Genomic DNA, 15,051 nt, shown 5'->3' on the forward strand with positions numbered 1-15,051 from the left:
CACAGTCAATTGCAATATGTTATATTTATCCTTTTACTGGCAGTATATTGTATTTTAATCTCTGCTGTCAAAAAGAGTGCGCACTAAATGAAAATACTACCCAGGTATGTTTGTTCTGATTCAATTCTCTGGAAAATCATTTGATCTCTTGTTGTCTTGTCGAATTAGCAATGTGCATGGCACAACTGTTCTAAGCAGTAGAAATAGCTTTGGTGACAACCGTCCTTGCAAGCTAATGTGCGACCCTTTCACCCATCGCGCATCAATTTGTGTCAACCTTGTCCCACGCTTGCTCTTGAGGCTTCTGGTTACATCATAATCAGTTACAGTCTTTTGGATACCTTGATGCATTCATTAATGAAGCTGAATATTTTTAGTTTCATGGCTGTGCAAGATATTATACTGGAGCGGTCAAGTTGGCATATCTGGACTGTCTAATGAAAAACACTCCTGACTGGTGTCAGAGCCTGGTGCATTTGCTTTCCTGGCTAGATGGAGCACAACTTTACTTGTGTAATTTACCATTACGAGAAACACTCTCTCTCTCTCTCTCGCTCTCTCTCTCTCTTACACACACAAACACACACACACACACACACACACACACACACACACACACACACAGAGGCACGGAGAGTAAATGATAGATATGTGGCTGCTTTATGAGCAAATGCAGCCCAGGGCCCGTAATGAGCTGCAGTATGAGTTTGAATGAGTTCACTGCACAGAGTGACTTTAATGAAACAGTCTAATGACATCAACTTGAGCAGGGAAAGATAAAGATGACATACTGTCCTATAATAATTGACGTAAACTTCACTTTAATGTCAGGCATGTTTTCAGCCCTCATTCATGGTGACATTTTCTTGTATGGTACAGTATGTAGTTTTTTGCTTTACTGCACCTTCTAAATGTTTACACTTGACATATTTGCATTTGTAAATCTTCAGTTTTATGTAACAGACACCATATGGATCATATGAGTCATCATGGTACTTTTTTGTCTAAAGTTTAAATGATTCAATAAGAAGCATACCACATACCACTTGAGATAAGCAAAGTAGTATTTTTTAATAAAAAGAAAGTGAGATTACTGATACATGATTCACAGATTCTAAAATACAATTGTTATGTTGCAATACTTTGTTTGGTATGTTTTAATAATAGACATTACTCAATAAATGTCAGTGTCAGTTCAGTCAAACACATTCCATCAGATTATATGGAAATGTGTCTGCTTATATATCAAAAGGTTAATATGCAAATCTGCCTGACTAATAAAACATATTGACTGTGGCTTTTCTGTTTTAGTGAAAGTTATTTTAATTTCCTCAATTTTGGAAGTGCTGTAACTATACCAACCCTTGCCAGTCGAGCTTTTTGGAAAGAGACCTAGAGTATGTGTGTGCATTTCTGAGTGGCACTTGTAAAAATGAGCTGTGGATGGAGTCCTCAGGAGTGCCGTGATGATAACCTCGATCAGCTCTCCTCATGTCCTGAATGAGATCTGTGGAGCTGATGCTGTTGTTTGCTGGTGAAGCACAAACCAACTGAATTATGAGAGACTAAGACTGAATCTATACTGTACACTTTAGAATAGGGTACACATATTCACTGTTGACTAAGAGTTGTCCCTCAATAAACTTCATATTTTCTGCTTATTAATGCTCAGCAACTAGTTAATAGTGAGAATTGGTTCTTCAATTAAAGTGTTACCGACGTGCTCGATGTAGCGAGCAGAAACAGTGTCACAACATTCACGATCTGTTTAATTAACAAGGATTGACATGTAACCATAATGGGATGTTTACTACAGTCGTAAGATTTCTAATCACCATGTAATCCATCTGCTGGAGGTTGAAGATGTAAATGTCCACATTTCTGCACCGCCTACACTGGTGCCCTTATGTTGCATTTTATATAGCTCTTGCTGCCTTAAACATGCTGCATTGTGACACCTACGTTTCTGAAATTACTGATCTGGTGAGCTTTGTCTTTCTGGTGCATGTCTCAGAAGTTCCCAGGCTAGAAGGTCAAAGTGTTACAGATTTCCATTAAAGCCGCTAACCCATCTGAAAGAAGGCCATATTGACACGGAACACAACTCTCACAATCTCAGAAAATTTGGATATCTTGTGCCGTGGTTATCCTAACTGATTTTTGTTGACGCCTGCCATCTGATTGGTGGTTCTGAACTGGTTTTGAAAAAGGCCTTTATTTTACTTTGATTTTAACTTTCTATCTATCTATCTATCTATCTATCTATCTATCTATCTATCTATCTATCTATCTATCTATCTATCTATCTATCTATCTATCTATCCATCCATCCATCCATCCATCCATCCATCCATCCATCCATCCTTCCATCCATCCATCCATCCATCTATCTATATGTCTGTCTCTGTCTTTTTTTTAGTTAAATGGTTATCAGTTGTTGAATATCCCAAAAAATGTCATAAGTTGCTTTTTTAAGTGCACAAAAGGTTTGCATAAATATAATGCCATTAATAATAATTCATAATAAATATTAATGGTACATTGTTTAAGTGTTTGGGCTCGACAAGACTAGGAGAAAAATGTCTCCTATGCTCACCAAGGCTGCATTTATAAGATAAAAAATAAAGTAAAAACAGTAATATTATGAAATAGTATTACAGCATTATCTTTATGAGATTTAAAATTAAGATTTTTTTTCCATTTTTAAGTATATTTTAAAATGCGTTTTAATTATTATTAAATGTTATTTATTCGAAATTCAAAGCTGAATTTGTGGCCGCCATACTCCAGTTGTCAGTGTCACATAATCCTTCAGAAATCATTCTAATATGCTGATTTGGTGCTTAAGAAACATTTCCTATTTCTTAATATTTCAGTGGAATTTTTTTTTCCGTTTTTTTCAGGATTCTCTAATGGATAGAAAGTTCAGAAGAACAGCATTTCTTTAAAATCTTTTGCAACAGTATAAATATATATTTACTTCATAATTAATTTGATGTTTAATAAAAGTATTAATAAAAATAAAAATAAACTTTATTAGCATGCATATTACTAGATTATTAGTCATGTATTAGTGCTAATTAAGAACATATTAATGCCTTATTCTACTTGACCTTATTCTACATCCCTAACCTTACCCAATACCTAAACAATTACCTTACTTACTATTAACAAGCAGCAAATTAAGAATTTATTGAGAAAAATGTCATAGTTAATATTTAACAAGTGTTATCTATTCTAAAGTGTTACCGTTTCATTTGCATCACCAGCATACTGTAGAGTTTAATTTGATACAGCCTTTGACATCAACATTTTCTCCTTCCTTTGGTAAGACTATTTTAATTTTGCAAAACCAAACTTTGTACGATAATAAAATTGCACTTAACGATTTGCATTTAGCATTGCTTTGTTTTCCTTGCTGTCCTTGACCTGTTTATTCTGTTGGAATAGTCTTACCAGTTTTGAACCACTGCTCTAGGGAGTATTACTTTGGATGCTCGGGCACTGCTGTTTTCCCATGTGGCCTTTCTCAGGGTTGTGCCCCTGTGGTTGGAGGTGGCTGATGCTGAAGGCCCAGCTGCTGCCTGTGTCTGATTTAACGTCCCGGCTTCAGGAAGTGACTGCTCATGAGTCCAGTCACGTCACAGTCTCCAGACCAGAGGAAGTTCACTGCTATTCACCACTGATGCCTAAATGAGACTCTTCTGTCCTGCAAGGGCTCTGGCACACACACCTCTCGCTCTCGCTCTCGCTCTCGCTCTCGCTCTCGCTCTCTTTCACAATGTCAGATAACAGCACTTCCTTTTCTGAGGCACTTCATTCTTATCATTTCCTGCTCCAGCTCTGTGATGAATCACTGTGTTTCTGGTTAGAGGCCCGGCAGGCTAATTCTTCTTCCCTGGCCAGACACTTTGTCCCTTAATTGTCTTAAATTTTAATTGTCTAAAAGTGTTTTTAATGTGGATTTGCTTTCAGAGAGTGATAGAATCAATACAGGTGCAAGGTCTTCATAATTTATATTTAGATTTGATTAACCTGTTAGGACAAAGAGTGTGGAAAATGATTCATTCATTTCATCACTTAAACTTCTATCCATTATTCTTTCTATTCTGTCGTTCCTACTATCATTCTATCTGTCATTCTATCATTCTATCTATCTGTCATTCTGTTGTTTGATCTGTCATTCTTTCTGTCATCCTGATTTGTTCTATCATTCTAGTGTTCTCTGTCATTCTGTCTATTACGCCGTTATATCAATCAATCGTTCTGTTTAGTTGTATCATTTTATCATTAATTCTATAATTATTATCATTTTATCTAGTGTTTTACCATGCTGTCTATAACTATATCATTCTATTTTTCTAGCCATCATTGTTGCTAGACTAATTTTTTCATAAATTGTATTGAACTTTTTTTTTTTTTTTTTTTTTTTGCCTTAGGGTAATATACAGGTAAAATTACAAAAACAATTTCAATCAGTATTTCATGTCCATATATATATATATATATATATATATATATATATATATATATATATATATATATATATATATATATATATATATATATATATATATATTAGTGGGTAATTGGCAGTGTAATAAGTGGGGTAATGTACAAACTCCCCATCATTATAAAAACCTAGAAACTTGGCAAAGGTCTATATACATAATAAAGGAGATCAAGAAAGATCAACGAGAAATTCAGCTTTAGCTGTGGTCAAAATAAATGAGAAACATTGTGAAAAAGTAATATTTCTCAATCGCAGACATGATGAGATTTCACAGAGGACCCCTGGTTTAGCTGAACTTAAGTTCTTCCATAATTTTTCTAATACATTTTTGTGAATTCAATGTAATCTTACCTATAGGGCAAAATTAATTCCGTCCAAAGGGGCCTATAGACAGAATAGGAAAACAATTCTGTTGTTTTTCACTGACTGGGACATTTTACTTCACAATTCAATATGTCATGACAAGTTGCAGATGTCAGGTGAAGTGCTGTTCCAAATGCTTCCAGCAAGCAACAAAATTAGGTGTGTATGCCCCGAAGTGCTGAGCTATTGCTTTTCGAAATTGATCTGTGCAAACTGGCTGGCCTTTCCATCTCTGCCTGTCTCGCTCTCTCTCTCTCTTCTCTGTTCCAATCAAACCAGTAGTTCATCAGACGGTCCTGGTCTGTGACTTGCCGGCGTGACATCACTGTTTCCGATTCTCATGGCGTGTTTGAGTTGATGACTGTGTTTGTGCATTGTAGCGTTCGCTTCTTTTTGTGTCAGGTAACACATTCAGTCACATCCACCTGGGGAAGACGAGGCTTTAAGACGTCCCGTGAATCCTAATGGCTTTATCAGTCCCCTGCAGCTGGCTTTGGCTTTTTCAATCCGCACGGTCTTCTGCCACAGCACATTGCATATGCCTCTTCAATTGGGGTCATGGCTCAGGCTGATAGTGAACTGTATTCCTTCCTAAGTGGAGGGCTCCCTGTGCCAGCCGTCATTCTGGCAGTGCGCAGCAGATTGGCTGGTGGTCTCGCTGCGGCTCAGGATTCATTCCACTGGCTTATATTGAGTTATTCTGTGAATTAACAATGAAGATTGATGACACCGCCACACAACAGTGACAGTCAGTCTGGGCTTTGAATATGACTCAGATTTCATATTGTGTATATGTGTGTTAGGTGTAGGATATGTACTGCGGAATTGAAGTTGGAAGCAAAATGCTTTTACCAAGTCATGGTTATATCTTATCTAAGAGTGACGCGCTATTCAATATTTATTTATTTATTTTTGTATGTCTCATTTTGCATTTGGAGAGGAGACAGGACACACACACTGAGCAATTAAATAATTATTAATTAATCTTTGTAAACTTTAGTTAATACAAATATTTTTAAAAAAATTATATAACAGCTGTTATATATCTGTTGTTGGTCCATGTTATATCAGGCCCATTAAATATCATTAGATACAACTTTTGATTTTAACTAAGATTAATAAATGCATTAAATGCTGTTTATGTTAGTTAACTAATGGTAGCAAATGGAACCTTATTTGAAAGTTACCAATCATTTTCATCAAGTGTTGCACATTTAACAGTAATTAGCTTTAATATTTGACATATTATATCAAATGATTTCCCAGAGAACATTTTAATAATTTATTTTGGTTTTAGTACAATCCAGTGATATATTTTTGTCTTTTTATTATTATTCTGACTTTAGCTTCCTTTATATTTTAGGACCTGGGGCCGGTTGAATAAAATGCTTAGACTAGTCTTAGTCATCTGATTTTTTTTCTTCTTCAAGGCTAGTCATAACTTGATCAATTTTACATGCTGCAAATTTATTTTATTTTATTTTTTACTTTTTTTCCAGTGTCTGTGAAAGTGCCTACGTTTGTTGGAGGAAAAGCCTTAATTGCCTGGTTAAAGTGAGATGTCAGTACTGTTTTTGACAACTGTGAATGAGGCAAAATCAAAGCATGCCAGCCGTGAGGCAGAAACCTAAATGTTGAGACCCAGTGGATGTGTCACCGTGTTAAACCCTGCTATAATTGTGTGAATGAACACCTGTGTCTGCAGAGAATCTCATTAGAAGGAGGAGTGTGGGATTACAGATGTAGCAATTATTTTTGAATGTGAATTCATTAATATTACTGGTGGGCATTAAACATGCAAATATCATTATAATGTATTTGCATTTTTATGTTACTACTGTGCCTGCAAAGGCTCTTGTTTTTTCTTTGTTTACGGTGAAATTCACCAGTAACTTTTGTAGGGGTTCTTGGTGGTTTTCAGAAGACTTTCCAAAGTAGAAAAAGTAGTAAACTTTCCTAAAGCAGAACCAGTAGAGAACTGCTGCGCTAAAACATGTTATACAGTCATTATATGTGATAGTGGTACATTCACCAAATCACATCATCAGAAAGTATGTGTCAGATAAAGCCGCGTTTAATTTTGTCTAATCATAAATAGCTGCTTTCATTGAGACAATGCTAATGTGTTCTGCAAATTTGATAAGGAACAGACAAATGCGATCTGTTAGATTAATTTTAATCTGCTCTAAATCCCCTTCAAGTGGAACAACAGCATGAATACCAATGTATTATTCATCACGACAACAAGCCAGGATTTTATTTTATTTTTTTCACATTGCGGCTATTACCTTAATTGCCTTCATACGAGTTTGCTTCTGAAGCCTAATGAACATATCTGTAAACTGAAAATGTTTGATTGGGGAAACAAAATGTTTACTTGTCAGACAGCTAGTGAATGACATGTTCTTGGGTGGATAATACAGCTCCCCCTTCCCACCCTCAAGATATCTCCTGAGTGTTTCTGAAGAACCTGCCAAAAAGAATGAGATCTCCAAGATTTAATCTCCAAACCTCAAACACACTCTCCTTTCAAAGCACCATTTATGCCTGTCAAAGTATATTCATACAGCTTTCCTTTATTTAACAAGACCACTTGGCATAAAAAAAGCTAACTGAATGGAAGCCATTTGATTTATGAAATTAAATCTTCATTTAGTAATCTGACAAAATGGACTTGCAAAATATACATCTTCACTCTAGAGCCACTGAATAAATTCTTTATGGTCCCACGCAGCCAGATGAATCTCCCCCCAAGGTGGCGTGGACATGAATTTTCTTCTTCCTTGAATATATCACAGCTTCATTACTTCTATAGTGTTGTGCTATATGGTCTGTTTTCCCATCATCCCACATGGCGGTTTCCTCTCCAGCCCCTCAGCCATTGGCATAACTTTTTTATGTTTTGTGATTGCAGGGACAGTCGGGATGCTTCATTTACTCTGTTGTGTTTCTGCTGGTGGTTCAAGGTATAGAGAAAGTGAGATGAAGAGAGAGAGATAGTCAGTCCCCAGTGCAGTTGTCTACTTTGCTGAGTGGGAAGGTGGCACTGTGGGAGCACTGAGCACATAGTCAAACTGTGTTATTGTTTCACTCGTGCCTGGGGCAAAAGGACATGCTTTATGCCTTCAATCTCCTTAAACTGTTTTCATATGAGAATTTTTTCATTTGCTGTATTGGATTGTGTGCGTGGTCGCGAAACTTCTAAGATCAGAACCTATGATCTTTTTGCAGTTACGTCAAGACAAATTAAAACTTTTCTCGCAGGAAAAGGACTTTGAAAATGCTGTTTTTGGAGGACAATTAAAATTTCTCTTTGGAGACCTGACAAAATTTGAAAGATTAAAGACAGTACTTCAGGATATGGTTTGTAAATGAAATTGTCAGATGGAAGCATTCATTTATAATTCAGCATTATTTAAAGTAGATTGAAGTGCTGTCTTATTATCACAATACATTAATATGGAAAACAGTAACATGGTATATATTTATAGGTAGTATAGTTAAAGGGGTCGTATATGATGCTTTTTTTAAAGATAATTATTTGGTGTATTTGGTGTAACAGAATATTTTGACATTATTTTTCAAATACTGTACATTATTGTAGCTCCTCTATGCCCCGCCTCTCTCAAACATGTCATTTTCTACAAAGTCCCTCCTTCCGACAAGCAGTGTCTGCTCTTATTGGTCAACTGACCCAGTGCATTGTGATTGGCCGATCACCGCAAGCACTCATCAGAAATATAACACCCCTTTCCATAATCGTGAGCATCATGCAAATATTTCCACATAGTGACGTAGACATGTGGGGGCATGTTTGAATGGAACTTTGTTAAAGAATATCTCTTTGGATTAGAGACTTTAGTTTTGCAACTTTACAGATCTTGAATTTACAATAAACAATCAAAACATTTTCAAACAATATCTAGGGCACGTTGTAGTCCAGATTAAAATGAAAGAAAAAAGAAGGTTGAAAATAAATAGCCTATTAAGTCTAAATATGATGGACACCATAGCAAATACACAAATCTGAATGGCTGTTTAAAATTTTTTAAATATGTTTTAGAAAGTAGCACAGCTGCTTTATTTATGGGGTTTCCAGGGTAAGGGCTGCATTATCTGCAGTTTAGCACAGAAAAGTTTTAAGTCTCATGCAGTTTTAAGTCTCGTTTATTTGATCAAAAGTTTACTAAAACAGTAATGCTGTAGAATATTATTCCATTTAAAATAACAGTTTTTGGTTTTAATATCCTTTAAGATGTAATTTAATTCTGTGATGGCAAAGCTGAAAAATCATCAGCCATCAGTCACATGATCCTTCAGAAATAATTTGAATATGCTGATTTATACTCTTTGTTTGAGTATTTTTTTTTTTTTTGTTTGTTTGCTCTATTTTAAATAACTGATTTATCTTTTATTCATTTTTGTGTGTATAAGAAACCAAACAGTTGTGGCTGTTATTCGATACAATCAAGTAAATGTTGAATATACAAAAGCATTAAATAATCCATAGAATATCATAACACAATATATACCAATTTGCCAAATTGATTGGGAAAATTCAGTTGGATTGAAAGTGAAAGTGACATGAAAGTTAAATGGATCAAAGTGTTGCATGACTGTTTAGTTACTTTGTGCATGTGGGTATTAAGAGCTGTATACTGTATAAACGTAGATATTCTGATTATTCGGGATGTTAATTGTGGTAGCTGTTGGGAATCCTTAGGTGGCTGTGATGCGAGCGTTAAATGATTGGGTCATCATAAGGAACTGTTTTAATCTTCATCTGAGAAAGGGCAACATTAACATCCAGTGAGGTTCCATTAATGTTCATCTTGTAAATGACATTTACTTTCTAATTTAACATAAAATTATGTGGCAATATTGTTTAGAATGCTAATGAGTGTCGGATTCCTGCTGAGGATAAGTAACAAGTTCATTTAGAACCACTTGTGATTAACAAGAAAGTAAAAAGTCATTTTTGAAAGCAGTGAGATTTGAGGTCCATGTTGCCCAAGGTGAATGGCAGACAGATAAAATATGCACAGCAATATCAGAGCTAGAAAATGTCACGCTGATGCAGGTGAGGGAAAAAGATTAAGCAAGGACAATTTGAAAGCAAAAGCTACATATGAGTAATAAGGAAATGAAATGAAATATTAATTTGTACTATTACTCAGCCTTGCTTATATGCCAGACTTTCTCTGGATGCTAAATTTAAAGTGTTATTTCTCCAGCAAAGATTGTAGAAGGTCATTTTGAGTTGCAGAATACATATATTTGTGGTTATGTAACAACTCCATGTAAATGAATGTTTTAACAGACTTATGAACTATTTGCATTGCTTGACTTCGATACATGCCAGATCCTTTACAGGGCAGTAATCCTATTTGCTTGTGCCAAGTATTTCAAAAGATAGTTCACTCAAAAATAAAGATCATGTCAGCGTTTACTCAGCTGCATATATACGAATATATTAAAATAATAGTGAAATAAAATAACAAATATTGAACATTTGGAATTATGTTTTTTTTTTTTTTTTGCCTGTGATGCGAAGCTAAATATTCAGCAGTTATTACTCTAATTGTTTTAGCACATCTTTCAAAAATCATTTTAATATGCTGGTTTCTTAAATTTTTATATTTCACAATATTATATGTAATATAATGTAATAATGTTTTTACTATATTTTTGATCAAATAAATTCAGCCTTGCAGAGCATAAGAGACTTGTTTCAAATAAATTTTTTAAATCTTCCAAACTTTTTGTTATTCCAAACTTTTGACTAGAAGTGTATGGTTTTGGAACATGAAAAAAAAAAAGGAAATATTTTAATTTTTTGTCTCCCTGTCTCCTCCAACAGGTTGGCTCACCAGCGTTGCATACGGTGGGTTTAGGTGACAAGTGGACGGGACTCTGATGTGGAGTGCTGCTCCGGAGCTGAGTGCTCACTACTAGACCAGCAACTTCCTGCACCTCAAGATGGATTAGAGCTTCACGCCTCCGGAGATCAAAGGTATGAGATGCGTAGTAATGAGCTTCCACTCCAATCCTTCCAAGCAGAGTGCCACAACCCCACCGTAGTGCGTAGTGTTGGTCTTAAATGCACCGTGGATGGCTATTAATGTCTGTTAAATATTTATGAACGTAACGGATGGGTGAAGGAGTGTTTGATGTGCTTAATTGTATTGCAGACTTTACTTTTTTCAAGGCTCGGAAAACAATGATGGACTACAAACAATGCTTGTCCGCTTCAGCACTTTGCTGTTTGTTTGGAAACCTGCCAAGTTGTGCGCACAGAGCCATATGAGCTGGCCAGAATTATTGTGATCATAAAAGTAGCACAGATTCATTGCTTGAGGTGAAAGAGTGAAAGAAACAGAGAGAGAGGACAACAATGCAGCCTTGAGTCACAAAGTTTTCCAGTAACCGTGGCGGACAGTTTTTGACATGCATGATATTGCTGTCAGCCGCTTGATTTGTGTCTCCGATTTTTCAATTATATTTCAGTTTTCAGTGGCCTGAAAATGAGGAGAGGAGATTGTTGCTGTTATACAAATGGTGTTATAAGACTAGACTGAGAAAACTGAGGCTCACAGAGGGAATATGAGAGCAGGGCCGAGATCATTCCTTGGGCTTACACATGTCCCGCTGTGCTCAGTAAAGAGAGAGAACTTCAGAGAGCTTGTATGTGGCATGTTATTGTATCACTGAAGGACATTGAGTGGCTGTGTTCTTGGTCTCTAGAAGGGTGAGCGTGATTTCACCAAGTACAACATGTTCCTGGATCAACATCCTTGTTGATCATTGAACAACATTCCAATCAACCAATTAGAGTTGAGATATAACTTTTTAGGAAATGTTAGTTTTAGGCTTACAATCAGGATTACGTGCTTCTATACCCTTGTTAATCAGCGATCATTTCCCACTGATTTTATAATAAATTACGGGTAAGGTTAGGTTTAGGGGTGGGGATTGGGTTAAGTCTGTATGTCTGGACAGTAATGTTGATCCAGGAATATGTCTTACTTGGCAAAATCACAGTGACCCTCTAGAAGCTGTTCCTACTGCTTTATGGTTAAATGTTATTATTGGGTTGCACAGCTGCATGATCGTTTTCACTGGTAAAAAAAAGTGGTTGTTCGGAATACAGTACACTTGTTGTTTTGATATATTAAATGATGTTTAATTTTGTCTTAGTGTTTTTTAAAGAGGTAGTTCACCCCAAAATTTAATTAAGTCATTGTTTACTCGCCTCATGTTGTTGACATTGTTTTTCCGTGGAACAAAAAAATATATATATTTGAAAGAATGCTGGAAACTGAAGAGTTTTGGAGACCATTGACTTTCATTGTATGGAGGAAGACATACAAAAAAACCTGACACAACCTGACACATTTCTCAGAATATCTTCTTTTATGTTCCACAGAAGAAATACATAAGACCAGGGGCATATTAAAATGAGGATGAATCAATTCATCAACTTAAAGTGTTTAAGGTTCGTCACATTCAATTAAAACAGTATTTTGAATTTGGACTGCAGTATCCAGTTCAACCGTTAGCTGTCAATATTACATACTACACCTTTAAGCATTTACTCCATTAGGTAGTCATCGCATCACTGCTGATTTATAAATTATTTTTGTTGTATCTCTGGCCAAACCCACATTACATCACCAGCATTCGCTGTCACTCATGTTGCTGAAAACCACCAAGACTCATTTAGAAAATTAATGATTTGCAAATCTCTATATGAGTGAATGACCCTTTACGTTGACATATTACACTGAGCGCTCCAATCAAGATGTGATGCATCGTTTCACCTCTGCCTGGAATAGACTACTGCGGTCTGCTCTTTGTGTAAATGTCATTATTGAATATAAATTTCGAAAATGCATCGTTAGCTAGTAATGGCAACACACCTCATAAAGCAGTGCCAAGGCAAAACATAATTGGCTTCTCACTTAAGAAAGCTGGTCAGCCCTTGCAAGACTGGAAAATAATTGCTGCCTTACGGCTTCCAGTGCAACTAACTGTTTCTTTGTCTACGGTTTCTTTGGTTTCTTCAATTTGTAAATGTTTTGATCTGACACACAAGTCACATAAAAAATGATGATATGTATGATATTTTAAATTTAAAAAAAGATTCTTATGTTCACTACGGCTGCATTTAATTGATTAAAAATACAGTAAATATAGTAATATTATTAGAATTTAAAATAAGTGCTTTCTATTTTAATTTATTGTAAAATTGTATTTTTTCTGTTATGGAAAAGCTGTTTTTTTATGGCAGCTATTACTCCAGTCTTCGGTGACACATGATCCTTCAGAAGAAATTAGAATTTTCTGATTTAATGCTCAAGAAGTATTTCAATATTATTTAATTAATAAAAAGTTCAGAAGAACAGTATTTCAAAAAAAGAACATTATAAATGTTTGCACTGTCACTTTTAATCAATGTAGTGCATCCTTGCTGACAAAAAAGCATCATAAGCCTAAATAACACAAAATATTAGTAGATGGTAGATGACATTGAGTATTGTTAAAGAAATATTGCTGGAAAACACTTTTTTTCCCTCTCCAAGTCCAAATCAATCACAATAATAAAAAAATATATATATTATAAAAAAATAAAAAAATAAAAAAAACATTTTACTGCTGTCCTTGCCCTCAGATAGCCAGAAATAAATCCCAATACCTGCTGTAAAAAGGTTCTGTGTCGTTAATGAATCAGGAATGGTGAATTTACGGCTGACAGTAACCCATTTCGGAGCAGTCGTGTCTTTTTGCTGATTTCTTTCTCTGTGGCTTGTCCACACTGGCCTGATCCTGTTTTGTACTGTTTTCATGCGGCTCCTGCGGTTATGCAATAAACACAGGTTTGTAACCGCCGTCTCCCTCACAGACACCGTTTCCCTCCGTCTTCACTTCCATCCTGCGCACCTGAAAGCTCCAGATAAGCCTCACTGATGCTTGTCTGCTCAGGAGCAGATTACTTTGTAAACTGCAGGCACACTGGAGAGGAAACAAGGGAAGGGAGAGAGGACTCGGCTGACCTGAGCAAGGTAAACGACTGCTGTGCTCTGGGAAAGGTTGCTGGAGTCTGTGAGTGCTGGGCATTTTCGTGATGCCCTATGAGGCCCAACAGTCCCTGAGTTCACTAACTCTTATATAATACTGTGAAATAAGATCCATTACTGTTGCCATCAAACCTTTTCACCGCTGTTGGCTCTTTATGCCCCAAAAGGGTTGGCTTTATTGTTTGATCATTAAAGGAGAAAGAAAAAAGGAGGACATTACAAGCCATGATTATTTTTTAACATTAAGAAGAATCTGTTAAAAAATATATAAGAAGTCTTTTGGAATAACAAATCAGCATATAAGAATGATTTCTGAATGATCTTGTGACATTGAAGACTGAATGTTGAATGATAATGATGCTGAGAATTCAACTTTGGCACCACAGGAATAAATTACATTTAAAAAAGTATATTAAAAAAATCGTATTTTAAATTGTAATAACATTTTACAAAATATATGCAGACTTGGTGAGAATACAAAATATATATTTTATTTTGCAAGTTTTTGCACACATTAATTTAAAGTAAAATTTAAGAATTAAGTAAAATCTACTTAACTACGTTAGGTACATTTAGCAAAGGAGCTGAGTAAATTTAACATGGCCAGTTAGAGTTTGATGAGTAATATCTATATACTGTATTTACAAGCATGCTTTATTGCTAAATTGCCACACAAATAAATTTTGATTTAACCTGAAATTATTTCTCTTCAGATTTATATCTTAAACACCACTCTAATATTGTTTAAAAAGATTCTATTTTAACTCAGTTTAAAAAAAAAAAAAAAAAAAACAATTGTGCTGTCTATGTCATACTAAAATCATACCAACATGCTGCACACTAGAACCATTTGGAAGAGAAGCCAGTGTGCATATGTGTGTGCATGTGGCAAATTTATCCTTTGAGGCTCTGCTAAAGTTTTCTTGGGCTTTCATCTTCACTGGCACCGCATCAGTTGGTCAACATTGGTATTCAGCAAGATTTGCTCTTGTTTGAACAGCACTGTGTGCAAAGTTGTCCCAATATTTGGCTTTCCAGTTTTGAGAATGTCCAGCTGTTTTGCAGTACCAGAGGAATACAAAACCACAAAGGAGATCT

General features: G+C 35.5%; 1 protein-coding gene across 1 annotated transcript in view; it reads left to right on the forward strand.

The window, feature by feature from the left end:
• The window catches only part of LOC113058435 (glutamate receptor ionotropic, kainate 4-like), a 290,241-nt gene that overhangs the window by 64,178 nt on the left and 211,012 nt on the right, over positions 1 to 15,051 (forward strand). Inside the window, exon 2 of the mRNA XM_026226340.1 lies at positions 10,737 to 10,889. The gene's annotated coding sequence lies outside the window, so the exon portion shown is untranslated. The remainder of the gene's footprint in view (positions 1 to 10,736; positions 10,890 to 15,051) is intronic.

Source organism: Carassius auratus, chromosome 40 (assembly GCF_003368295.1).
Source record: "Carassius auratus strain Wakin chromosome 40, ASM336829v1, whole genome shotgun sequence".
NCBI classification, from domain to species: domain Eukaryota; kingdom Metazoa; phylum Chordata; class Actinopteri; order Cypriniformes; family Cyprinidae; genus Carassius; species Carassius auratus.